Source organism: Opisthocomus hoazin, chromosome 8 (assembly GCF_030867145.1).
Source record: "Opisthocomus hoazin isolate bOpiHoa1 chromosome 8, bOpiHoa1.hap1, whole genome shotgun sequence".
Classification (NCBI taxonomy): Eukaryota; Metazoa; Chordata; class Aves; order Opisthocomiformes; family Opisthocomidae; genus Opisthocomus; species Opisthocomus hoazin.
In genome coordinates, this window is record NC_134421.1 from 39,520,720 (window position 1) to 39,542,512 (window position 21,793).

The 21,793-nt window shown below is 41.9% G+C and overlaps 1 long non-coding RNA gene across 1 annotated transcript in view; it reads right to left on the bottom strand.

Annotated features, from left to right (window-relative positions):
* The window catches only part of LOC142362191 (uncharacterized), a 26,233-nt gene continuing 4,440 nt past the window's right edge, over positions 1–21,793 (bottom strand). Inside the window, exons 2-4 of the long non-coding RNA XR_012764786.1 lie at positions 2,003–2,173; positions 1,363–1,472; positions 1–77 (exon numbers count right to left, since the gene is read on the bottom strand). This is a non-coding gene — a long non-coding RNA (uncharacterized LOC142362191). The remainder of the gene's footprint in view (positions 78–1,362; positions 1,473–2,002; positions 2,174–21,793) is intronic.

Genomic DNA, 21,793 nt, shown 5'->3' on the forward strand with positions numbered 1-21,793 from the left:
CCGCAACAAGGAGTAGACGCCCTGCTGCAGCGTACTCATGGAGTTTCCACCCATTCTTCCTCCTAATGATCATCATACTAAGAATTAAAAAATAGGCAAAATTTAACAAAGTGAAAATTAAGAGTGAAATCCTGAACGTTTTGGTCAACTTTAAGCATTTGTATTTTTAGATTTACCGTCTTTCCTTTCCAGCCTTAGCTCACTGAACCCACCCCACCAAAGAGAAATAGGCATTACCCCACATCTTTTTAAAAAATACATTCTTTTTTTTTTTTTAGCTGGGCCACTCCAAGTTCCATTCAGTACAGCTGAGTAGAAGAGGGAGGGTACAGGAGAAGCTGCCAGGGAGGTTACAGCAATTTCTTGAGTTTCATTCACTTACTGCTGTTAGAAACTCATGTTCAGAGACAGGCTTGCCCTGTCTTGTCCTGTTTAAGTGAGCTCTGTCTGGGCCTCCCGTCGGTGGAAAACCAAAGGTGTAAAGTTCCAGTTTGCTGTGTCCAGCTACTCTCAGTCCCTGGTAAGCTCCTTCCTCGACTCAAACACACCTGATTCCCTTTCCAGACAGAAAAGCAGCTGCTTCCACCACCTGGATCTCAGCATAGGTTGATTTTACAGAGAGGGACAGGACTTCCATCATGGAGAGACACCAAGGTGAGTAATTGCAGATGAACACCTAGAGGAACTTTCACTTAGCAATAGATAAGGAAGCAGGACTATGCAATAACATTTTGGGGCTTTGCTCATTTGTTTGCTTTCAAAAGCAAAATCTTGAGTTCTGACCACGAGTCCCATGTGCTGGATAACATGCTTGCCGTGTTGAGAGTGGTGCCTAGAGGCTGCGTGTTCACTACGTCTTCAGTTCAACATATTTTCCTCTGTCTTTGTCTGCAAGGGGCACTATTTTTTCCCCAGAAAATAATAATCCAAAATGGAGGTTATCCTTTTCCAGTACTCCCATCTTTGCCAAACGCTTAAGCAGGAGCAGTAGCCTTAATGGAAGAAATGGGGTTCCTATAGGACCCTATGGGGTCCACTATGGGATCTCTTCTTGCTGTGAAAGTAGTCCCCTAGTTCTGTGTGCTGAAGTAAAGTAACTGGATTCACACAGTGTTTGCCTTTACATTTTACAGTCTTCTTCCTCTACTGTCAGCCAGGAGAAGCAGCACGTTACCTCTGCTGTCACTGTGACAGACCGATACTGGATCTGACTCCCGCACCAGACTGCAAATCCGTTTGTAAACAAAAGGGATTCAGACAGGATGCAGCTGTTATGCAGGGGTGATTCAGATGCTTGATTTTTGCCTACAAGGGAAATGATGTCTCATGGGCTACGAAAAGAGGAAAGGTAGTGGTGCTCACGTGTCCTGTGTTGTCCCTCAGAGCCCTCGTAAGGCTTCCCTCTAGCACACGATGATACACTGCTGTGGTGCTTCTTCCAGGGCAGAAGTAAGAGACCCCTCTGTACTCAGCTGGATGGGAAAATAATTGTTGTTACACGTTTTGCACCTTCACACTAGGAAGAGAAGAGCCATTATTCCAGTCACTCAAGTGTAAAGTTTTCAGGACTTGCCTAGGTTTTAGTCTAGAGTATTTATCCTTCACTTTGTCACTGGTTCTATTTTAATACTTTCTATGCAAATAACTGTTAGTTTACAATTACTGGAGAGACACCCTAAGCCCAGGACACTGACTGTTGAACAGGCAGGCTTTTCCCCCAGGTTACCTATACTCTTGGCAACGTTGGTGGGCAGAGCTCTTGCTACCATTGTTATACTGAAAAATCGTGGTTTTTCACAATGCAAAACTCGATTACAGTATACCATTTTTGAGAAATCACCCTCTTCCTGTAACAAAACAAGCTACTACAGGAAAGGAGATTGCTGATTTAACTGTTGACACTGCAACTTTCAGCAGATGCGAGCCTTTCAGTCTGGGGTCACATCTACTTCTACTCTTGACTACTGTGAGTTGAGTTCGAAGTAAGTCGAGTCAGCCTTACCCTACACATTCTTCTCCACCTGGGAGATGCAGCCCAGGATTTCGGTGGCAGCTGGATGAGAAACCCGGCCACAGCCCTGAGCGGTTGTCTGCCAGCGGACTTGTCTGTTGGCGTCAGCGTGCAGCCGCGTGTGAAGGTTGTTACTGGAAATGCATTTACCGGGCTCTGTCGCTGCAAAGGAATGTGACAGGGTAACAGGTTATTGCTATATTTTTCTTCTGTCATCTTTGTCAGGTAGAAGATTGTGCTATGTTTGCTGTCAGACTATTGCAAAATGGCATATGTTATTAATGTAAATATATTAATATGAGTACATATATTAGACACTACCTCATTCCTGAGGAAAGCTCCCTACAAAGCTAGAGTTGTGTGTACTTCTGGCTGCTGCATCCTGTTTCTGTTCTCTCCATCACCAGAAGCGAGACATACCACCTCTGATAAGATCTGTTCTGGACCCTGTGAGCTGTTACAGTGCTTCTTTGACTGCTGAGAGCGAGAAAAATTTCAGCTAAAAGCTGAGTGATACATGAAACAATATATTATTGGAATGGACACTTACTATTTAAATACAAGAGACTTCAATATCCAAGACATACAGCGATACATGTTCTGGAGAGTTTGCTCCAGTTGCTCCGCGTTTGTTACAGCTCTCTCATTTATGCATACCAGCATAAACCCAGGTAAATAATATTTTTTTTTTTATTTACAGTAAAGCAAGTCTTCTGTAAGAGACTGTGTGTTTATACTCCTGCTCTTCAGAGCCCTGCATAACATAACAGGTTTTCAAAATAACTACTTCCCTTTCAAAACTTGCATAGACACATAGGTCACGCCCTCATATCTAGGCAGAGAGATATAGACTGGAATAAAACTTAGCATATATAAATTTCAGATTCCTGTATTTTACAAGGTATATTTTTTTCCCTAAGTTGTATAATTTTAATATATATATTTATATATATGCACACAGTGTTCTTATTCCTTAGGATGGATTTTTATTCCTCAGACTGAAGCTGGGAGAGATAGACAAAACAATTTCTGGAATCATCTGTGTCGGAGTTTATGATTTCTGTATTTTGAGTGCAGGTCTGCTGCATGCTAGACTGATGTCCAGTTGAGTATGTGCCTCTGAGTGTGGACTGTACTTTCTTACTGAGTTAGAAAACCTGGCACACATGGTTTTCTCTGGAAAACACCAGTGTCTTTAGGCCAAATGAGAACAGCAAGAAGACACATACCACGCTACCCTGAGGAGCCTCATGATTAAACTGCACGGTATGAAATATCAAACAAAAATGAAATTGGCTGAACACAGCTCTAACCCTCATCCTCCAAAGACTGTACAATCTGAAGATGTGATCTTTCTCCTTAACTACTGTGTGACCTACACCAGAGTTCACGAGACATGTGGTCTGAGCCAGATTGTGAAAAATAAGAGCATAGGTCTCTAGTCAATCAGTGTGTCTCAAACTTGCTACCTGAAATCACACCTGATGAGTGATCTAGGAGGCAGAAGTGATGATCAGGAAGCTGTCTAAGCTTAACCAGTGGAAAACACCAGACAGAAAAGCCTAAGCCCCTTCCTTGCCTCCTTAGCTAAGGCATATTTCATGTACTCATGTATACTCATATTTCATATACTTCACATAGCACTTGTTCAGGAACAGCGAGCAGGTTTCAAGTCTTCCTCTGAGTCTGCGTTACTTAAATTCATGATATAATGCACACAGTGTTTCCTTGATGATTTCACCCAATGCTCAAAATAACTTGTGACTTCAGAACATTTTATTCATACAATAATTACTTTGATTCTCATTAAGCTTGATTCATAACTAGATTGCTTCATTGTACCTAGTTTTCCTAAAGTTAGAATAGTTTGGTTCAGATTTTAATTAACTTTGAACTGCTGAGTTCATAATTTTTCAATAAAAAGCTTAAAATCCTGCAGACCTGTTTTCTTTCAAGGCTGCAACATATGTTCACCAACTGTGGGTGGTATGAAGTAACCTCAGATGATAAGCTTGAAAGCCACTTTGTTCTCCTTCTGATCTGATAGTGGCTGGTCACTTTGCTCACATTGCAGTGGGGAAAAAGGCACCCATTGGACCTCTGAGCATGACCTCACTGGCAGATGGAGGAAGTTGGGTTTTTAAGTGCCCGAGTCAAATTCAAAATGAAACAGAGTCCTCAGTCAGCGAAGATGTTCTGAAGATGTTACTGTAATTTCACTCAGTATTCACAACATTTAAGCTCATAGTTCATGCAGACATGCATACTCCTGCACTAGAGCTGCATTTCCATCCAGCATGGTGGTCTTGCAAAGCCTTCTTGACTATAATTTTGGTGGCCTTGTTCTTGAGGTAACTTGCCAGTGGTGCTGCTACTGGAAAGGCCCAGGTTTGGCCAGGTAGGGCTTCTCCATGCAAAGCTTTGCACTATACCAAAGTCTGGGACATCACATTAGAATACGTGAGTTCAACAAGATTTCCTTCCCTCCTCAAGAGCTGAGTTCAAACTTTTAAAACACAGGGACCCAATTTTTTCCAAAATAATTTAAGAATAATGATTAATATTTAAAGGATTATTGTATTTTATGATGTTTGACTGATTACATGAAATGTTAAACCACTAACTTTAAAAAATGGAGGATGAGCATCAAATACTTCTATGAGAGGCAACATGAAGTCATAGAACCATAGAATCATAGGTTGGAAAAGACCTCTAAGATCATCAAGTCCAACCATCCACCCAACACCACCATGCCTACTACACCATATCCCAAAGTGCCACATCTACACGTTTTTTAAACAGCTCCAGGGATGGGGACTCAACCACCTCCCTGGGCAACCTATTCCCATGCCTGACCACTCTTTCAGTAAAGAATTTTTTCTTAATATCTAATCTAAACCTCCCCTGATGCAACTTGAGGCCATTGCCTCTCATCCTATCATTAGTTACTTGGGAGAAGAAACCAACACCTGCCTCACTACAACCTCCTTCCAGGTAGTTATAGAGAGAATACGGTCCCCCCTCAGCCTCCTCTTCTTCAGACTAAACAGCCCCAGCTCCTCCTCATAAGACTTGTGCTCCAGACCCCTCACCAGCCTTCTTGCCCTCTCTGGACACACTCCAGCAACTCAACATCTTTCTTGTACTGAGGGGCCCAAAACTGAACACAGTACTCCAGGTGTGGCCTCACCAGTACCGAGTACAGGGACACGATCACCTCCCTACTCCTGCTGGCCACACTATTCCTGATACAAGCCAGGATGCTGTTGGCCTTCTTGGTTACCCGGGCACACTGCTGGCTCATGTTCAGCTGCCTGTTGATCAACATCCCAAGGTCCTTTTCCACTGGGCAGCTTCCCAGCCACTCTTCCCCAAGCCTGTAGCGTTGCATGGGGTTGTTGTGACCCCAGTGCAGGACCTGGCACTTGGCCTTGTTGAACCTCATACAGTTGGCCTCAGCTCATCAATCCAGTCTGTTCTGACCCCTCTGCAGAGCCTTCCTACCCTCAAGCAGATTGACACTCCCACCCAACTTGGTGTCATCTGAAAACTTACTGAGGGAGCACTCAATCCCCTTACGTAGGTCATTGACAAAGGTAGTAAACCAGCCCAGACCCAAAATTGAACCCTGGGGAACACCACTTGTGACCGGCCACCAGCTGGATTTAACTCCATTCACCACCACCCTCTGCACTCAGCCATTCAGCCAGTTCTTTATCCAGCAAACAGTACACCCATCCAAACCATGGGCAGCTAGTTTCTCCAGGAGGATACTGTGGGGAACAGTCTCAAAGGCCTTACTAAAGTTCAGGTAGATAACACCCACAGCCTTTCCCTCATCCACTACGCAGGTCTCCTGGTCATAGAAGGAGATCACACTGGTCAAGATGGACCTGCCTTTCATGAACCTGTGCTGGTTGTGCCTGATCCCCTGATTGCCCTTCACACGCCCGGTGAGCACACTCAGGAGGAATTGCTCCATAACCTTGCCCAGCACCGAGGTCAGGCTGACAGGCCTGTAGTTCCCAGGATCCTTCTTCTGGCCCTTCTTGTAGATGGGCATCACTTTGGCAAGCCTTCAGTCATCTGGGACCTCCCGTGTTAGCCAGGACTGCTGATAGATGATGGAGAGTGGCTTGGCCAGCTCCTCCACCAGCTCCCTCAGCACTCTTGGGTGGATCCCATCTGGCCCCACAAACTTATAAGTGTCCAGGTGGCATAGCACAGAATCACAGAATCACAGAATGGTAGGGGTTGGAAGGGACCTCTGTGGGTCATCTAGTCCAACCCTCCTGCCAAAGCAGGGTCACCTACAGCAGGCTGCACAGGACCTTGTCCAGGCGGGTCTTGAATATCTCCAGAGAAGGAGACTCCACCACCTCTCTGGGCAGCCTGTTCCAGTGCTCCGTCACCCTCAGAAGGAAGAAATTCTTCCTCATGTTCAGACGGAACTTCCTGTGCTTCGGTTTGTGCCCATTGCCCCTTGTCCTGTCACTGGACACCACTGAAAAGAGCTTGGCCCCATCCTCCTGACACCCACCCTTCAGATATTTGTAAGCATTTATAAGGTCCCCTCGCAGCCTTCTCTTCTTCAGGCTGAACAAGCCCAGCTGCCTCAGCCTCTCCTCGTAGGAGAGATGATTCAGTCCACTTGACATCCTCGTAGCCCTCCGCTGGACTCTCTCCAGTAGCTCTTCATCTTTCTTGAAGTGGGGAGCCCAGAACTGGACAGAGTACTCCAGATGAGGCCTTACTAGCAGGTTTTTAACTGCTTCCTCCTGGATTGTGGGAGGTTTGTTCCGCTCTCCTTCCCTGTTTTCCAGCACTGGGGGCTGACTACCCTGGGAATAACCAGTCTGACTATTAAAGACTGAGGCAAAGCAGGCATTAAGTACCTCAGCCCTTTTCTCATCCTTGTTGCCAATATTCCCCCTCGGATCCAATAAGGGGTGGAGACTCTCCTTGGTCCTCTTTTTGTTGTTGATGTAGTTGTAAAAACATTTTTTGTTCCCCCTTACAACAGTGGCCAGCCTGAGTTCTAGCTGAGCTTTTGCCTTTCTGATTTCCTCTCTGCAGTCAGTAGTAAGTCAGTAATATTAACCCTCTTTTGGTGCCTTGGCAATTACCCTGGTTCCCCATCTTTCCCTAGCAGTCACGAGAGAGGTCAGTGAAGCAATTTGTCTCTTTGCTTTTCATGGCCTCCTCCTCCATTGTACAGCCTGGCTTGCCGTCCAGGCCTGAGAAGTCTGTAAATGCAGACAGGCTCATCAGTTGGCTTTAAAAACACAACTGCTGGGGGCTCAGGTTTTTTGTGCAGTTTCTGCTTCCACCTCTGGACGTTGGGCCAGCCCAGCTCAGCATCTCTGGCCATCTCCCTGGCCAGCTCATGGAAACGCTCAGCAGTGTGTGAGTTTCTACACAAATTCTCTGTGGGAAGAAAGGCACCCCCAGAAGAGGACACGTTCTCCATCAACCCACCAACCTTTAGTTAACCTCAGAAGGAAGAAAAAAAATCTGTATTTTAGATGACCTGTTTGCAATTGTCCTATGTCAGAAAAGCAGGCAATGCTGCTCCATCGTTTTCACTTGCTCACCAAGAGAAGAGACCAGCCCTCCCGTCCCTCCAGAGTCCTCAGGCAGGCTGGGGCCATTCTTTGTTCCCATCATGTGCAAGCACATGCTGGTGAATGCCAGGTCAGAATGATGTCAGGTGCCTACGTGTAGGAAATTTTCTTTTTTTCAAAGTAAAAAGATTTTTTTATTTTTGTGAAATTAAATATAATTACTAACTTTACCAATACTTGTTTTGCTTAATCTTTCTGTTCCCCATTTCAAGCACCACATGTCTATGTGAGGCCTTATTTCAAAGGCACAGCACACACTCCTCATAGAGTACTGCTCCTTCAAGTGTTTTATTGGAAAGTATTTTGCTCTCAGTTAGTCATTAAAAGAGAAAGCAAACTTTGCCCATTGAAAAATCTTTTTTTTTTTAGAAATGCCTTTTTGCCACTTTCAGGAAGTTCGTCAAATCATTATTTAGCTCTACATTTTAATTCTTCTAACTGTGCAAAGTGGAGATTATAATAAAAGCTCCTTATCTACAAATAAAGTTTAATATTTGGCTACTTCAAATATAGTGTTCAGCAGTTCTGGGCTTACAAACATATGCCTATGAAAAGAAGACAAATAATTATTCAATAAGCAGTTGAATTGCTGATCCCTGGTGTTCCTAAATAACTGTATTTATTCATTTGCTTTAATTAGGGCTTTCATTAGCACATGTTACCTTATTGTTTCATATTAAAATGAATGTTAGAGTCAAGGAGGCTCAGGCCCCACATTGGTTCATAATTTAGCATGAGTTCTCAATTTACTTCATTAGTCAGATGAAACATTATTTGCATAAATAAGCATTTCAGGGCTAAACTAGAAGTGAGAATCTCAGCCACTGAATGAATAAACTCTTTGCTCTCATATGCAAATATTCTCTTACTGCAATCTGATAGAGAGGTTTTCTTACATGTAGGTTTTTCAAGGTCCAAGATTAATGAGAAGTTCTGATGAATATTGTTGGCTGGATATGACATTTAACACACATTAATGCAATTAATCATTTAGAGAATGTAGGTAAATTATGGTGTTTATAATACAAGGATGCATTGCAAAGTGTTTCATACATGGGGGATTTTCAAAGTCCCGCTTGATGACATTGATATAGTGCTACTACTCTGTTATAATCTTTGTATATTATTTAAGTGTAACAAATACTTCATTCATTGCCTGCCCTAAACTTTGCATTTGGTGACATTCTTGCTGCTGTGTTAATATCGGGTCTATTAAGCTGGACCTCATGGTCCATTACCCTTTCTTTAGGCCTGACCCCATGAAGTTTAAGGGTCTTGAGCACAGTGTGAAAAAGCAAAGGGTTTCACTCTCACCCAAGGAGCTCATTAGGACTTTATAGAAACACAAAAAATACTCACACAGTACCAACATTTGCACTGAGGGATACTCACCAGACAAACAGCCTGGTGTCAGGAGGTGTTCATTGTTCTCTTTTTCCAGGCCTGCACACCAATTTAGCAGGGTAACTAAAGGGATCGCTCATTTGTAATCCCCCATTTCAGCCTTTGTAGCAGAGATTCATTTGCCAGCATCTTTTAACTCTGCTTCCTTGAAATTCTCATTTCACTTGGGACAGGGTATTTGAAATGAACTGAAATGTGCTGGCTAGGATTACACTTGCCAATTGCTATAGCGGGATTTGGAGGTTGTCTTTGTTTGCTGCCTCCAGGCAAGTAAACAGTCATTCACAGTACGTTTTTAAAAGACCTTTCTGCAAATCACTTATTGACCGAGGGCCAGGTTCTGCTCTGTTTACCTGACTTGAATAATGCTCCTTTTCTCCTGCACTGCAGTTGAGTTACCGAAGGAGTAAGGCTCTACAAAAGCTGCAGAGGCTGTCAGAGTCTGACCCTAACCAAGATAAAGAACTGCTCTTCTGCCATTAACAAAACAAGTTTGCTCTTCCTGGGCTGTAGTCCATCTGTCTACAAGTGTCAGCATCTTTGGCAAATATCCTGTGTGCCACTAGTGGATGGTAACACAGTTCACTATGGCTTTGGGTTCAATATAAAACATCTCCCTATACAAGACACTGGATCGTTAAGGCTTTTGAAGCATTCAGCCTCCGAGCACAATCATGTAGACAGTGTCTCAACCATGTTTTAAACTGGAGTTTTTCATATTTAAGACTCTGACATGGAAACCCAAAGTACTGATTATTAGATAATTTTGCTTTCTTTGAAAGCTGGCACTCATTGCCTTGGGCAGCAGCAAGCAGCTCGCCGGGCAGCAGACTTCAGCATCATTTTCAGAATTCCCACACTTCCTGTAGTAACAACAGATTTGTAAACCAGAGGGACCCACTTTATATCAAACCCCAATGGCTTTTTATTTTTCAGGGAAAGAGGAAAATTGTGTAGATAATTTTGGCTGGGAAAAGTCCTTTTAATATTTCACAATAAGTTATCTTTCCATCAGGAAAACCTATTTAGATTCCTGGCCATTTTCCACCCTCAGTGTGCAAGGTTCTGCTCTAAGAAAGGGCAACTGACATAAAAATAACTACAGCTTTGGGTTTGGCCAGGTGTGGGAAGCTGAAGTAAGAAAATCGTTGTTTGTACATAAACGGCATCTAGGTGGGGTATTCCTTTTATCTTCTTCTGTTGATATACATTATGCTATGAAATCAGTGGAGAAACATATGGCAAGTATTTCTTATTCTGTTTTAACTCTTTTCAGTGGTGCCCAGTGACAGGACAAGGGGCAATGGGCACAAACTGAGGCACAGGAAGTTCTGTCTGAACATGAGGAACAACTTCTTCCCTCTGAGGGTGACGGAGCACTGGAACAGGCTGCCCAGGGAGGTGGTGGAGTCTCCTTCTCTGGAGATATTCAAGACCCGCCTGGACAAGGTCCTGTGCAGCTTGCTGTAGGTGACCCTGCTTCGGCAGGAGGGTTGGACTGGATGACCCGCAGAGGTCCCTTCCAACCCCTACTATTCTGTGATTCTGTGATTCTGTGATTCTGTAATATAACAGCAACACAAAAGTAGCACTGCATGACACCTGTGTATCTTCAGTATGAGCAAACCTAGTTTTCTTAGCCAATGTGGAATTTTTCTACTTGAAAGAGAGCTACCGTGTAAGTTAATTTGGTGCCATCAGTGGATACAATGTAAAATAAACACAAACAAAATAGTCTGGTAAGGAAATGTCATATCCCTTCAGACTCATCAGAATGGATTTGGGTCACTGGCACAGTGCAGGAATGCTCTATATTTGCTGACAAATATGTTCGTAGTCAATTCTTGGTCAATGAACCCTGCTTGCAAATCAGGTGTGATTTATTCCCGATCACTGCCTAACACAGAAAAGCCTGTACCCTGATTGTTTGAGCGCCATTACAAAGCAAAATCCTGGGTCTTCCACAGCCACAGGCTGGTTATTTTTAAGTTCCAATGCCATCTGCGTATAACTGCCTCAATTCATACGATTACAACTCTAGGAGGTCCTTAGCTCCAGCCCCCAACTCTTTCATCTCAGCTTACCTTTAACTAAGCCAAAATAGTTAATGTAATTTTGAAAGGAACTACAGGGAGGAGGAAGACGCCAATGGAAAATTCTGTGCCTCACTCAAAGGCAATTAAATGCGTGGAGGGAGATGCTGAGAAGGGTGCAACTAGGTGAGGTGGTAGACAAGGGAAGGAACCACTGGTTGTCTGGTCACATGCAGTATGAACGGGGAATTTTTGAAGACAGCTGCCAGCTACAACTTCACAGTACCTTCGACAAGTGGGAACGCCAAAGGACAAAACACGAAATCAGTTAACAGCATTCTCAACACAGCCTCAAACCCCAGTGTGTCCAAAATGGCTCACGCGAGGCCTCATACTGTCTTCACCGCAGTCACTGAGCTTATCCTAAACAGCTTTTCGCAGCAAATCAAATTTATCTGATCTTGCTGATATGTGGCTTCAGGAAGGTGCAGAGCCACTTACACAATCTACTTCGGCATCTCGGCTTTGGGGATGTAGAGAAAGGGAGCATGGGCGGGCAGCGGCATTTAAACAAGCACTGGCATTTCTGCAGTGAATGTCTGACCGTGGCCTAGGATTTTGGCCTTTGGCCTCCAAATATATTTAATCTGAGACATGGTCAAGACACTGTAAACAGGAAGGGTCCTCAAGATATCAAATCAATAATCTGGCATTTTCACGTTGTTCTCTCAGAAGCAGCACAAATAAAAAAACAAATGCAGAAAGTGTTCGTCCAGCTGTTGTTTTTAATTACAATGCAAACGAAAAGTTAAGTCAGCAATTAATTGAACTGAGCCCGCTAACAGTCCTTGCTCTTTTACAGCAAAATTACATGGCCTGAAGGCTTGTTAGATAAATTGTAGCATAAAAATCACCAGTAGGTCATTGATGATTTTAATGTTTCCTGTATGGATTTATTGGCATTCTTAAACAGAGGCTGTGTGCAACATTATTCTTTCAACATTTTTCAGGATAATATTAGATTAAACTGTTACTTGAAATAAGCTGCATCTTTACTCTGGGTTCTATTGTGTTCACCAGAATTCCACTCCCAGGTGCTGTGGGACAAGTCCTTGGTGAGACAGGAGCAGCAAAAAGTGAGTGTCTGTTGCACACCACCATGGATGCAAGAAATCAAGTAATAACGTGTTAAAATCTTACAAATTGCATGGGACCCTCACTGCTGCGTTTCAAGGGTCCCCCCTCTATCTGATAGTACTGCTCAACTTAAAAGTTTTCTTCAGACTTACTTGAAATAGAAATGGAGGTTTTTAAATGCTATCAGTGAATAGTCGTAATGTACCTACGCTACATAGAACTCATACCAATTTTCATATCTGCATATACAGCTCTTTGCACAATGGACCACAAACAGCTGATGTCTAGACTTTCCAATTATATTACCACTAATAAGGTAAAAATAATACAATATAGTAAGTATAATATAATAACAGTAATTTGGGTAACTAATAGGACAACTACAATAGGTGTAAAATAAATTGTCACTTTCCAGTGTTACCTTTATAAAAAATAAACCAGATGTACAGCACCTACAATGGTATCACACATGAAATTCAGCAGAACCCCGTACAATAGTATGATCCCGCGCAATGACATAAGAGTGGTAGGCCTTCTAAAGTGGTATCGAATGGCAAAAAAATCATAAGGGCAGGTTTAACTAAGACCAAAGAAAAGGGTGATTGCATGAGATCTGAAAAGAAGCAGAGATTTATTGTATGAAGTGCAAAGGCTGGGCAGAAGTCTAATAAGGGCAGACGATGCTAGGATATTACAAATGCATCTTCAAGCAGAGTTATGAGAGCATACTGAAGTACAGCTATGGGTTTGTTATCTAGAAAAAAAACACAGAGGTAACTGGACTTGGAATCAAGAGAGTAACATTTCTGTAAGTTAGACATGATAGTAAGAGAAAATCCCACATCATCAGCAGCTGATGAGGTATTGCCTGCAAGTGTCAAACAGAAGATCCTGTAGTGGTGACCGGCAACACTGTATTTCAAGTAGCTCGAGAGAATAAAAATGGCCCTCCCATGGAGGCTTGCATGAGGATCATCAGAAAATGACATAGCCATAGACCCTACAAGTAATCTATTTCATGATCACTTCTGATCTTTTGAAACTGCATTCCCAACTGGAATAATAACTTGAGACACTATCATTTCCTACAACGGGAAATTTCACGTTAGTGTTGCCCCTGAAATGTAGATGATTTCACTGTTTCATTTTAATGGGAGTGATTACTTGCCATTTTAGCATCAAAATGAAGTGCCAATAGTAACAAAATCTAAGTTTTCAGTTTTGAAATAAACTTCTAGACAAAAATGATGTGGTGTTTTCAAATTAGTGTTTTCCAACCAAAACCATTTTGTCAGCACGTGTTTGACTAGCTGTAATGACTTTAATAATGAAAAGCAAATAGTTTTTACGTGATACCATTGAGATGTTCTTCATTCTTCTGCAGAGTAAAAAACCACTTAAATTATGTGAGTGCATGGAGAAGAAAGAAGAAGTAATTGTATACAGGGGAGTAGGTGCTATGCAAACACCTGGCTAGATTACAATCTACCTTAATTGAGTAATTGATCACATCCTTTTGACTTCTATTTCAATGACCTGAGAAGAGGGGTTAAATAGGGGTTACTGGGTGCAGTAAAGTGCTTATAGATGGCTAAGGTAGAATCAGAGTTCATGTACATAGGACAGACAGACTGACAGTGAGAGGTTAAATAATGCATGGTAAACATGTCAGAGGGCTATTCCCTGGCAATTACACCTCTTTGTAACATTAGGATATCTCCTAAATAATTTCTCCCTGTTGGCTCAGTGTTTCAGCTAACTGATCTCGTCCCAAGTACGTGCTACCTAGGTATGATTTGTTATATCTAAAAAAACCCCAAAACAAAACACAAAAAATAGTTTCAGTAATTATTTGGAAAGCTAACTGGGAAACATATGAACAGATATGCACTAGTCAGCATGGATATATCAAGGGAAATTGTGTTTAACTAACGTGATTAACTTCTTCATGGGAAAGACAATAAAAACTGACAGATGTGAAGTAGGAGACATCTGAAGTTGACTACAAAGAGGCTTTTTGATTTAGCACCACATAAAAGATTGATATGTAACATCATCAAATGCAATATTGATGGTGATATTTTACACTGGGGAAAAATGGTTCCTTAAATGAAATGAGAGCTGTATTAATGTATAAATTGAGGGACATCATAAGAATTGTAATTAGGCATAGAATTTTTTCCAGTAATATATAAACACTCTGTAACAGATAAGCATTTGTGCAAAGCCAAAAAAAATTGTAAGGCTAAATTTTAGTGAACAGAACCAAATGAATAGTTCAAAGCATTGGAAAAGATAGATATTTTAAAGTAATGAATCTTAGATCACATTTATTGTCAAAATTTATTCTTGCATTTCTGTGAAAATAATCAGAAAAAGGTTTTTAGAGTAATAGCAGAATTTCAAATACATCGATTGATACATGTAAAAATCTGGGAAGGGAAATAGCTTCCTTGCTGTTTGTTTGCTTGGAGAGCACAATGTAAATGAACATCTTCAGCTTGGTATGCTAATTTGGCAGCACGTTAAAAGCAGACAAGTAAGGAATGCAAAAGACACCAAGGGCAGGTAGTAACAGCGCGTATCTCACATCTGAGGAGCTTCGAATCTACAGAAACAACAACTCTTTTCATGCCAACCTGTAAGGTATGAAAAGAAGAAAAAGAGAATTTCTTATATGCAATCCTGTATTTTCACCACAGAACAGTTTTATGCATACAGCCTTGCACTCCATGATATTCTGAATCCCATCACTCTTAAAATATTTATGGTATAACCTTAATCTTAACTGAAAGCTTAAAAGTATTAACACATGCATGAAATAGCATTCCATGTCAGAAAAAAGCCATCAGTATACCAAGACAATGCACATTATTCTAATCTGAAAACAAGTATTCCTAAAACAGATAATGATCTTTTCACTAATTTTGACTTACTCTAAGTCAAATGCCCAAATTGGTTAAGACTCACAACAAAGGTGAGACGGAACTTTCATTTTTATATTTGACTTCACAAACCCTGAGTAACTCTGTGGTTAGGACAAAAAATACTATTGCTGGTTCATACTGTTTATAAAATAGTTAATTTCCAAAGACATAAGTACCCTCCTACTGACTATAATCATACTAGCTACGATTAGCTCCAACAGAAACCCCTGGAAATTTTCATCATATGCTTTCAACCAGATCCTTATCAGATACAACCTTTGAAGTATGTCTGCAGTGCCCTGTGTCTACGGCATGGGCCCCATCAGACTTCTCGCCAGCTTTTGGGCAAGTACTGACCCTGTGTTTTTAACAGTTGAGTGCCCCAGGGGCTCCAAGTTCTCCCAGGGCCCATGGGAGTCAGACACCCCCCAAGGCAGAGCTTGGCACCCCAGTGTCCGTCCCATGCCTAAGCCTTCACTGGAGCCCACACATAGGTTTGGTTTTGCTGACATCTCTGGAAGGGCCCGTTTTGTTCAGCAGAAACCAGGTGTGTACAACGGATGGAAAACCTCAAGATTAAATATAGCAGTTCAGGCCTCTTTTAGCCAAAATACATTCAGTGACAAAGGCAAAACCCATTTTTATACTTTAGCCTTGGGCCAGCTGATGCAAAGCCTAGAAGCAACCTCACAGCAGAATGCGACGACTCGTCCCCAGGTTGTACAGTGGGGCTCTTCTTAATGCCTTCTCTCCCGCCCCAGAGGCCTCCTTAGTCTTCACCGTGCCCAGCTTAAATGCCATGGCCTGTGACATATGAAATAAAAAACCCAGTATTTTGGTCTAAAAAAGGGTAATAGGAGCTTATAATCTTTACACAGAAGATGCCTAAATACAGAAGGACTTGAGGCTTTGTGGACCCTAGTCTTCTCCCAGTACAAGGACCCATAAGTAAGGGCCATAGAGATTGTCCAGAAAGATCTAGGAACATTCTTTCCTCACCACCTTCACTCAGCTTAGGCAGATCTCTCTCAAGGTCCAATATACATTGTAAAGCCTATTTACATAGAAAATTCCCAATTAAAACATTATTAAAAATTTGTTTGATCTTGCAGCATAGTTTACACAGAGCTGTCATCAGGAACTTTGTTCCTGAATACTAGAAATGGCTCATAGGATAATTCAGGCTGGAAAGACCTCAGGAGGTCTCTAGTCCAAACTCCTGCTCAAAGTAGGGTCACTTCTGAGCTCAGATCAGGTTGCTCAGGGCATTATCCAGTTGGGTCTTGAAAACCTCAAGGGATGGAGACTGTACAGCATCTCTGGGCAGCCTCTTCCACTGCACAGTTGTCCTCATGGGAAGAAAGTTTTTCCTTCCATCCAGTCTGAATCTCTTGTTTCAAATGATGCCTGTTGCCTCTCGCTGTCTCTCCATGCTCTGCTGTAAAGAGTCTGAATCTACCTTCTTGCTAACCTCCCCATAAGTACTGCGGGGCTGTTGGTTGCCTCCTGAAGCTGTGTCTGTTTCAGGCTGAACAAGCCCAGTTCCTTCAGTTTCTCGTCACTGGTAAAGTGCTCCAGCCCCTAAGCACCCTGGGGGCTTCCGCTGAACTCACTCCAGTTTGCCAATCTTTTTCTCGCACTTGTGGGCTCAAAATTGGTCGCAGTATCTCACTGAGGTCCAACAAGTGCCGAGGAACGGGGAACAATGCCTTCCCCCAGCCCCACGGCTGCCTCCCTGTCCACACGTGAGGCAGCTGGCTGTCCTGGGTGGGCTGTTCCCGCTGACCTGCTCCCCCGCCTGGGCTGCTGCAGGGGGGGCCTCCCTCCCGGGGACAGCACTTCGCATTCGTCCTTGCTGAAGCTCACAAGGTCCCCTTAGTTCTTGCAGCTCCTCAGCTTGTCCTTTCTGGGGATGAGTGCAACACTTGCCTTTCTCCAGTTGTTATGGATCTCTACGTCTCTAGCACCTTTCAAAGATGACAGATAATAGAGAATCATGTTGTATACAGGAGGACCTAGTTAAATACAATTTGCTCCTATTTGTTATGGGAAAAAAATGTTTTAATTGTGATAGGGAGACATCATTTTGTCCAGAGACCTCAAATACAAGCAGTGAAATCTTGGCTCCCTGGAAGCCTCTGGCAAAGCTCCCGTTGCCTCCAGAGGGAAATGTAATGGCCTTTCTAGTTCAGTTAGGATGTGGGTTTCCTTGCTCCGAACCTGTATTTGTCAGAGTAATCAAAAGCAGCTTTTCTTTTTTTAAATGTACTGGTGTTTGCTCTAAGCATGACTCAAAGCCCCCCAACAATGGAAAGACTATATTTTTTAATGTACATTAGATCAGATATTTAATATGAAAATGTCTGTAATTAATTAATTAACCTTGTTAATCAAGGAAAAAATTAAAACTCTGCAGAGACCTTCTAGCTGCCATGCAAAGTTAGGAGGGTTAGTACTGCTGTGCTCTATATATCTCTGCTATTTTGCATTGCTTTAATTGCAAAAACAGAGTAAATTTTCAGAAGAGATTAAATTGATGCAATGGGTCATTTTTTCTAATTAATCTTAGGAAACTATGCAGGCTTTATTGCTGCAGGAACACTTGTGCTAAGCGTATTTATTGTACTTTGACTACATCTAAAAGTTACTTTATCTGAAATTGTCTTTCTACCTGACAATCAAAGAAATCATGGGTTCCTGTAGGGATTAAGTCAGGAAGCAGTTTTTAACAACAACAAATTGAAACATTTACACAAGGAAGTGTTGCTTTTATAAGTGATGGGAAACTTCAAATTTGATTACAAGCAACCTTTGGCTTCCTATCTGTTCAACAATAGGCCATGTTGTTAAGGGCAATTTCCATGCACAGCATGTGGGTCCCATTTTTTCATCCTTAGACATGGTTGTTTACTGTTCAGAACTGTTTATGCATTTTAATCAGGCTTATTCAGCAGCCCTTAATAAATCACCACTAAGTGAATGTACCAAAACAAGAACTATTATACAGGATTTGTTCCCCTTATGCAGTATTTGCTGCCTCAGGTTCCACTGGATATAAAAATAAAGAGTAAATGGGTAATTGAGTCAAAAGAATAATTATGAGACATATGATTTTAATGCCTTTTGCTGAGCCGTTGCCTCCAGCAACTTCCGCTAGCTACAGGAGCCTGCCTTTAAATTCAGTCCGGGCCAGAATGACTTAACAATTGGAACCTGCCTTCAGCTCATGGCACTGGAAGGCTTTTTGACGGGATGAAGCTGACAGCCCAGTTCCTGCCTGGCAGACGTTCACATGAGACAAGGCTGAAGTCGTATAGATAAGCGCTGCAACATTCAGGTACCTTGGGCTCTGGAAACAATGGAGGAGAGCACTGTTGGTAAGAAATCGGTACACAGAAGAAAATACTTCTTTTTTGTTATTCATATAGGGAACAACCAGAAAAATATTTTTTTCAATAGTCTGGTGAACAAAAAACTTCCAGAGGAATTTTAATAAATGCTAATGGTTTTCTGTGATAACTCTAGTTCATAAACAGAAAGAATTTCCAGAAATGAAGTTATTTAATTTTCAATAAAAGAGTATTTAATCCTGAACGATTTTTTCAATCCTGCTTTTACTGGATTTTACTGGATTACTGTCCCTTCCTGTGAAAAACAGGGGAATTTTACAGACCTATAGATCATGTGCAGGAAAGATGTGACACACATGGCATGGTGCCCTACACATGTCAAAGAGTCACGTCTGGGAAAACCAAAGTAAAACACAACCATAAAAAAGGCTTGCACCACTTAAGGCACACTTTCCCAGAAACCACTACTGAAATGCAAAATATCATTCTGGAGATTACTTAGCAGGATCCTTGCCTCAGTCTGTCAGTTTGCCCCACTGAAGCCACTAGGAGAACTCTGGGTGGGTAGATTTGAGCTCTCTTCTCTTTCCTTTGGGTCAGTGTGCTCGCTCAGGCTGCCCGGTCTCTGTGTTGCTCATAGCAATAAAAGTTTTGTCCGGCAGTCAGCAGCCATGCAAGATTTCCCACCTACTCGCCTGCTGGACCATAACCCCTACTGCAGCTTCACAGACCTTTTCTTCTCTCTCCCTGCCCCCCAGATTGTTTGTGAAGCATTTACGCTTCTTTCCTAAGAAGCAGGATATTTGGGGGTTTTGCTTCAATCTGTTATTGTTTACCATGATAATGAAAGGTTGCTTTGTGAGCAGAAAAATTGCGACAACATAGCAAAACTCTGATAGCTAAATAGTGAGATTTCCTTTGGGAAATTATAAGGGCCAGTTCTCCAAAAGCCTAACTAATACGAACGATTATCTTGACTTTAGTGGTGCTCAGCTACCATGATCAGCACGGCATGTAACCTTTCAGCTAGCTGGTTCAGGTAGGCTTGAACCTTTCAAGAACACCAAGCTGAAATGCTACTGTTTTCTTCAGTAACACCTTGGCTAGACCTTCACAAAAGATGGTCCCTAAATTGTGCAGGCAAAGTGCTCAATTACTAATACCAAACTGGCAATTGCACCATTCTTCCTTTGAAAATAGATTACAGTCATTCCACCCGCAGAAAGAGAAAAGATGTTGTCCTTGGATAAATGAATGGTTATATTCAACAACAATGCTGTTTTATTTAATTGCTTGTTATTACGCAAAATGTGGCCAAACCTCTGCTTCTTGTGCACCACTTGCAAAGCATGTCCAGCTCAGACCACATTGTCCTCTTTGCTCTGAATTTAGATTTCTTTCTTGCTATTCTGGTAACACCCTTGCTTGTCTCGGTGAAAAAAATAAAATGTCCGTGATGTTATGATGGTGTGCGGTGAAGAGAAACTGCCACAGGACACCAGTCCAGTACTTTCTATGCAGTGTTACCTGAGCGGGACTTTTGCTTGACTAATGGACCACGTAATTGTATTGTAAATGTTGGGTTGAGACCTAGCTGTCAAGATGTTACTTCTTTCACAACTGCAGAAGCTATTTGTGTTTTTCTTTGCCTTGAAATTTCATTATACTACCTAACACTTCAGTTACGAAGTGCCAGAGTCATCCAAGTCAGCCATTTGGGACCTCACCAAATTATGAACCTTCACCTCTCAAATGGTAAAATCCTTCTGAATGCAGTAACACACCTCACGTTTGTAACGATATCAGTAAGTGGGCAAATATTGTCTTTTTCATATGCACCCCGCCAACTTGATTCTCTACTGTTTTTTGGGAAACAATTATTTCTAATGTTTGAGGAATAATGTTTTACAAATAACTGAAGTTGTTTTTTTCAAAGGAAGCATGAAGAGGGTACACGCCCTCTGATAATATGATGGTAACTGATTTCTCTTTTAATAGCATTATCTGCATGTGTCTCCCTGTAGGGCCCTTCTAGATGCAGTAGAGAAACTAGTACAGTAATTGAAAGATATGCGGGGAATAGAAAAACTCTGTTCATCTGTCCCAGTTCTCTTGAGACAGCCTTACCTGTGCTGGAGCAGTGCAGCAGCATGCTGCACCCTCTGACCTGAAGATGTTAAAGCTTTGGGAACTGTGGCAGCAGCCATAAAACAGGAAATAGGGGGAAGATGAACCATAGGAGAGAATGGACAGAGGAAGCCTCCTGCAAAGGGAGGGGAAATAAAGAAAACTGTGACTCTCTCGCCTTCTTTAAACTAGTTAAATCTGTAACTTGTTAGAAGGACATTTAATAATTTAGTCTTTTGCTAAAAATACAGCCTGAAACTATGATCTGTGAGAGGACTGCAGTGCTCTGATCATAGAAATAGCTGGTACTTTTGAGGACTACTTGGATTTCAGCTGGTTAATCCAATATTGAACAACATTCTTTAAAAAAAACTACACAAGTCTCTAACACCATTGCTTTCCCAAGAGGATGAAGGTACTCACTAGAAGCTGTGTGAAATACCCAAGACATTGTGAAAACACCTTGCTCTGTTTTTTATATCACCAGATGCCTTAAGTATCGACACTGCTGTAAATCATACCAAGGTATAGAAGACAATGCTGGACAGACTATTGGATAAGCTCTGTATTTCACATCAGCAGAGCTGTAAATATGATTTATTCTTAGGAATATAAGTCATCTTCTGAGAAATTACTGTATGTTTTATATACTGCCTTCTGAATCCTTTGTATCAGAGTGGGAGCAGTAGATCCTGCTACTGTCTAATTAAATGTGAATTACAAGTTCCATTACATAAGCACTCTTTCACATGCTCCGCTTTATTCCTGGTATGTCACAGAGGTGAAAAAAATTCCAAACTATGAAAATGAAATTTCCAAGTAAAATCCTGTAGGATTGAAGTTTTCCATGTGTGGTTTCTGCACGGAGAAGCATAGTTTTAAAAGCTTGAGTCGCATCCATATAGCTAGCTTTCAACATGTGTTAAAATCATGCACGAATGTCAGGGTGCATGCTGTGCACATCTGCAACATAACTTCACAAGGAATCAATTTCTTTTCACACTTCAGCATTTCACTTCTGTGTATTTTTTTGCAACTTGCTGAGATTTAATGCCAAGTCAGATTTGACGGAAATGACTTCAGTCATTTGAAACTGAGCTCTTGAAGCTTTTTATGGAACTGGATTGAAAGACTGCTAATTCCATCTGTGTTTGTTCAGAATGATGGTGATTCCTAAGCA